The sequence below is a fragment of the Amblyomma maculatum genome, unplaced genomic scaffold, assembly GCF_055883805.1.
Source record: "Amblyomma maculatum isolate TAMU_Amacu unplaced genomic scaffold, ASM5588380v1 scaffold_20, whole genome shotgun sequence".
NCBI classification, from domain to species: domain Eukaryota; kingdom Metazoa; phylum Arthropoda; class Arachnida; order Ixodida; family Ixodidae; genus Amblyomma; species Amblyomma maculatum.
In genome coordinates, this window is record NW_028146745.1 from 4,081,794 (window position 1) to 4,088,647 (window position 6,854).

A 6,854-nucleotide genomic window follows, 5' to 3' on the forward strand; every position below is an offset into this window, starting at 1 on the left:
TAACCGTCCCATGCGAAACGAGATACCCACGTTGGCAGCTCCTGCCAGCCTCAAGCTGCAACTTGAGTATGTAGCCAAGCTCTCACCCTACTGTCACGTGTTGTATGACGTCACAGCGTCCCATGTGTAAGACATGGCTACCACCACGCTACGCTGAAGGCTCGAAACTTAGAGTAGTATTGCTTTCGCAATAAAACGGAGTAGTAACGACGTGCAACGGGAGGGGATGTGAGGTAGAATTTGTGTCCGAAATATGCTCCCTTTCTTGTGGGCGTTTGTGCTGCGCGGAATTCCGTGTAATTATGTGATACGCTGCACATGGTAGCTTCGTCGTGTATGTGCACGGCGCCACTATCTCACCCCACACACTTTCTGACAGAGTTAAAGGAGCGGTTCGATGCGATTTAGTTTTGGCGTTCTCTTCGTGTGCGTAAAATGTAGGCGAACCTGTGCTATTTGGCGGCACTCTGTAAGTACTGAAGGACCTAAAAGGAGTGAAATGCTTACTTGGTATATTCAACCTAGATCTTTAAGAAGTGGTTCTGCAAGGAACCGGGCAAAACCGAAGCGAGCGCATCGGTTCGCTGCCTTCACACCGTTCAAAATGCCGGCTGTGCCACATAGTGATGACATACACACACGGAACTTCGATGCAATGGGCAGCGAATCACCGTATCCAGCAGAATCAAAAACAGACTCGTGGAAGCAGTGCTCTATCTAATTACAACATTCAACCGAACCCAACGGCAGTGACAATGGCTGCCGTCAGAACCTCCCATATTAACCTTTGACCAGACTCTACCGCGTGTACTGCCCAAACGTAAAAAATTTCCACAAACCATAAATGAAGGAGAGGAAGTACACTGAGAAACCACGTTAAAATCACTTTTATTTAAACGTATCATAAAAAACGTAAAACAAAAACTACTACATAGAATAATTACGTGTCCGAGCTCAACATACAATTTTTGGGCCCAGAGACACATTTGCCTTCCATTCCAAGCAGAATTTATAACACGCGAATAAAATAATGAGGAAGCAGGAATTGAAGGGAAAGATACTGAAAGCACACGCAAAATGAAACGTTGTGGCGAAAGTTTTAGGCAGCACCCTACGACATTCGAAACTTTCTCACTCATTCGACACGGAAAATAGGACGGTTCTTCAGTTTGATGGCCAAATGCATCAGGGCCATGAGGTACGAAATTTAAGGGGAGCTTAGTAGTTATCGTTCGGTAAAGCCCGTTTCACATGCTTGGCAACACCCGGCGATATATGTTTGTGCGGCGCGAGCGGCGGGTGATTCCAAACAAATTATTTCCAGAAAATAAATCTCAAACATGATGTATTAGCTTTTATTGCATTGTACGATATATTTTAATTTATATATAACCTAAACTTTCGTTTTCGTACGCAACAGGGAGTTCTAGCGTTGTGTTCGAGAGTCTGCCCGAGGTCACTGTGCCTTCGGCGGCCGTGTCATCTCTGCTCGCTCAAAATGAAAAACTAGACGCTCACGCTCTTCGAGGAGCTCTTTATTTACGAAAAGAAGAGGCTTTTGCTCGCAGAAGAAAGTCGCATGTTGTTCGATCAGGCGGACAGTCAAGCCGACACTCGGCTCTAACCAGCTGGTGGCTCCAGTAACCTTCTCTTGCGTTTGGAGCATTATTACCTCCTGAAGAAGATGAAGGTATTGATGAATACGGCCAGCCCGATGCAGTGTTGGACGCGGACGATTTTGGCAGAACGGAAGCAAGAGTCCGAGTTTTATAATGTGGTGAGTTCATGCTGTAGAAATCATTGTGCAGGCGGTTTTTTTCCGGTTTTGCTTGGGTTTTAATACTGCTGTTGCTCTTGCAGATGGCGATGCTTATGTCTGGTGACCCGAAATATTTCAAGAAGTATTGCAGGATGACACGCGAGATATCAAGAGCTGCACTCGCTTATCGAGGAGCCTCTTAAGAAGCATTATATAATTGTGAGGGAGCCGATCCTATCGCGGACATTGCTTGCAGTGACTCTCAGGTAGCAATACTAAACAATGTTAGACCTCTAAATGTTTGGGCTTAAGGCCTTATTCATTTTTTTCTCTCCATTGTATATAGCTTATATGTGCCATGGAGAGGTATTTTGGTGTTGGTTTATCTTTCATTTTATGACAATAAAGCATATGAAATATGCACTCCAGCTACTGAGCTACCGTTAAAACCTTAGCAATGTCAAATAATGTGTTCTAGGTACTTGGTGTCCGGTATGTTTTATGCAAGATGTTGCAATGGAGTATCCGTAGGCATATCCATAGTGTCCTCCAGTGTGCACTCAACATGCCGACTGCTCTGGACCAGTTCGCAACCTTTGTGCCAGAAGGTATATATCATGTGCATGTATACATTTATTTATGCGCATATACAGCTAGGCTTGCTTGCTGTTTGTATATAGCCGTGTTAGCAACGTTCGCTAACTTTAAGGAGTATAGACAAAAAATGTTTTGGGTACGCGTTTTATCCGTTCTAATGGTGCGTGAGACATTACTGTACACGGATCACCACGTAATATTTGCATACGATCACTGAATTATTTATAATCGAATTTCGTTTTGTACATGTTTCTGGTCAGCAGCTGCGAGATGGCTGTGACGTAACAGTCACGTCTAGGTCATGTGAAGAATAAAAAAACAGCGATATACTCGTTCGTCTGTAGCTTGAATTAACTACAACGCTAAAGAGAGCCTGCCTCAGGACAGGAAGAATGTCAGTAAAGGCCGCTGTACGGTTGCTTTTTAGACCCGTTCCGCACACATGCGGCCGCACCGAGACGACCGGTTCGGAGGGGCATACAATAGCGCACACCCGCATTCTTCGTCCGCAGAAAAGCTGACTCAATCTCAAATTTTTGCCCGCACGTGCTGATCAAAAAGGATACCGGATTGCAGCTATTGGTTGCGCTGTAGGCGACGTCCCTGGCTTCTCCTCCTCGATCTTGCCAGGCAACATGGCCGCCAGCGGTGCGAAGCGAAGCGACGAGCGAGAGCGTAGATGGTAGTTGTTGCTATGCCGCAAAAACCAATATACTTAGAGCGCATTGCTAATACTAGTGTTCCTATCGACTGTGATTTCCCCTCAAGTCGGATCATATGCGCCACTGTTATCTGCGCTGAGCTGAAGGCAGTGATCTTCCAACCGGCGAAGTGTATTAGGTCGCACCGGTGTCTCGATGTGTTTGTGATTATCGCTAGCCGCGAGGATCTTCACGGCCGACAGCCGGCAACAGTAGTTCACGGTGATTTTCATGCGCACGAATCGGCTCCCCAGCGCATCGAAAAGTTTGTGCATGTGTTGCGAATGTGTTTACGACTTGAGTGACTGCCACCTAGCAAGAAAGAGGACTGTCCATGTTTGCAAAGTTCGTCACACACTGTGTTTTCCTAATGCTGAAATTAACTTGGTGACAGCTAGTCTGGCACCCGTTCCGCTGGTCGCAGTGACTGCAACAGAAACGAGCACACGACGTTGTTTCCGCGATGTGTCGATCGCCTGTGTTGATCGCGGTCCGTGTATGTGCTGCGCTTGCCGAGCCCTTCCCGTGCGAGCGCCGAGCCCTTCGACGACGTTAGCTGCACGGCTTTCGAGGTACTAATATGTCACTATATTCCGCGGTTTGCGCTTTGTGCTGATATGGGGGCTCGACGGCACTGTGCAAACTGTGAAAATATCGTGTACTTTCGCGGCAGCTGTCACTCTGAGAGTACCTTCCTGATTATTTTTATCTCCTGCTAGCTATGTGCACCTATGTCTGCAAAAAGTATCTGTGCGATGAATCGGTCGACTGAACACTTCTGTATGCGATGGGCTAAACACTTTATCACCACATCAGGTCTTAAAAAAAAAAACATTTAGACGCGATGCCAAAAAAATACAGTATGGCGGGAGGTTATGCTTATGAAAAAAATGCACATCATATACAACTGTGCCTCATGATAGGGACACATTGGTGTACCTAAGGCATGTTGAGCATGAAAACATATTTGGTTAAAAAGAAAGAAAACAATTGAAGAAATTATTGTGATTACAGTCTGCTTTCTTCCTGCATAACTTGGGTGAGTTAAGTTCATTGGACAAATGCTTAGACAAATGATGTATATAGGCTTTATACTGACATGATGCTTTTATGGAGTTGCACACATTACATCCCATACTTGTTGCTTTGACAGCTCTACTCTCGCCAGACTCCATGCCAACTCAGTTTCATTGGTATTAAGTATCTATTCAGCTGCATTTCTTTGCTAAGGGGTACCAATTGATATATTTCCGATGGCATCAAAATCAGATGTCGTCGATGCTCATGTCCGTGCCTATTTGCTGCTTTCCTTTTGCTGTGAAGCCCATGATTACTTTCCTACTGAGTGATATCGATAATGTACGTGTGTGAACCTTACAACAATGTAGGATGCATTACAGATTTTTTTAGTCCTTGTTACATTTGCTGCTCGCCTAAACTTTTTTGCGCCTTGCAGAGTGATCAACTGTTTTTTCTCACATATCAGTTTACATTTGCTGTATGGCCACCACTGTGCATGGTCTCATACCACATTTGCAAATATTAATTACCTTATCTTTTCATCGTGTGTTAAGCATTATCACATGGGTATTGGTTCTATAATGCTGATGTTGATCCACTATGAAAGCTGTGAGGCATGGATGTAACACATGACTTGTTGACACTGAGGTCACATGTAGCTTAACCTGAATTCATTCCTTTTCTGCTTGGATGAATATGCTGCTTGCATTCACAGATTCTCTACTCTGCTTTCCATCTATTCAGAGTGTTACCTTAGCTTTGCAGGATAAGGTCATAACAGGATGGTTAAAGCGGGCAGCTTAATTCATTTTCTGCAATGACTAGCAAATGAGCTGCCAAGCCTTGCAGTGGTGACTAACTGCTAACTATTTCAACATAAGAAATAGCGATTTGGGAAGCAGAGTGTGTGAGCTAAAGGTCTCAGTGTGCTTCACAATTCATGAATTCACAAAAATATTGTACACAGTGCAATGAACGGTATGATGGCAGTTTCACAGAGTAGCAGCGATGTAATTCTGTCTGTTTTACTTTCCTGCGCAAATACAAAGAGCCTTAGAAGTCCTCACACACTACCATATAAACCTCGGTACCACAGTGGCAGTTTTGTTTGCAAGCTTTACTGTGCTTAATAATGAAACATACTTGGGTCACAAAAATACATTTCAGCGAAGTGTAGCTGTATATGTGAACTTATTTCTTTTTTAGTTACAGTAATGACACAAACAGCCAGGCTGTGTGTTTTTAAACTGTGGGACTCAAGAAGGATATTTCTCTTTCGAAAGTGTGCAAAATAGTTACAACACTGTGTTTCATGGAAAAAAAATTTGTTCAGCGGAAAATATGTCAGCTTAACTTGCTCTTAAAACTTTTACACAACACATTAAAATGGGTCTTATGGAGCTGGCAAAAACACAGTTAAAGGACAAGAACAGTAGGAAAGGATAAATGCAATTGTACTATTTAGCAATTCTTGTTCTCCTTGTTTCTTCACGCAGTTTCCTCTTTTCTTTTCCCACAAGCTATCCCCACAGTGCACTGGGATCAAGCCCTTTAGAATTTACTCAAAGTCGCGACAGGAGAAAGTACAGGAAGCAGCGTGTATGTGTACTTGTAATGCACATTATACTTAGCCATCTCATATACATTGGCCTCAAAGTCTCCGCTGGAGCGGCGCAGTGGTTACGGCGCTCGACTGCTGTTCTCAACGATGCAGGATCGAATCCCTGCCTTGTCAGCCGCTTTTGGATGGAGGCGAAACGAAAGGCACCCGTGTGCTGGGCAATATCAGTGCACGTTACAGAACCCCAGGTGGTCTCAATTTTCGGAGTCCTCCTCTACGGAATCTCTCATAGCCCAAATTGCTTTGGGGCGTTAAACCCCACAAACCAAATCAAACCATGGGCCTCAAAGTGCTGCTTATTCTCTTCATGATCCCAGAAGCATGCACCCCCTTCCAATACAAAGCATCTGATAAGAGACTACAAGACAGCTTCCACCATGTCAGTTAAAACCACAGCTGCGTCACGACTCTTTCATTTGAAGCTGACCACAAGATATGCCAGCAAACCATGCATACCAAGTACCCCGGCTAAATTTAATCCAATCTTGATTTAGGTAGAGTGGTCTAGGCTAGTGAAACCAACCGAGAACTATTCAGTTGATTGCCCTAGTCTCTAGTGGCTTTCCATTTGCCATGGTTTTTCTGCAGGTAGTAAAAACTAATTAGTGACCTATTTATTGGCCCCAGGAGCAAAGCATTAGATCTAAAGTTGTAGATAATGCTGAAAAACAGCTTCTCGCAATGTTTGCTTCATGGTATGATTTCCATAGCTGGCTTCCAAATCGAGCTACCATATGACTAGCTGCTCACACATATCTCTCACCCCATCATACAAAGTCACATCATGGAGAGCACTTCAGACAAAAGCTGATTTCATTGTCTGCGCCACGTTTTGGGACACTGATGAGGAATTTCTGTCATGCAGACACTTTATTTAATGAGTTTGTTGCCGTTCAAGACAGAGAAAAAAACAAAATAGAAGGCACCTTTGTGCAAACATTTCTGTCAACTGTTTTGGAAGACAGTTTACTACTTGCTTATTGATACTAATTGGTTTTGAAGCCAATAATTGAAATGTAACTATATAGCCTTAATCATTATAAGGTTAAATAATGAAACACCAGCCTGGGCCAGGCAACTCTCAACAGCCCGCAGCTGGATTAATTCACTGGGCTAGGGCACATCGATTTTATGAAAGCTAGGACACCTGGTATAT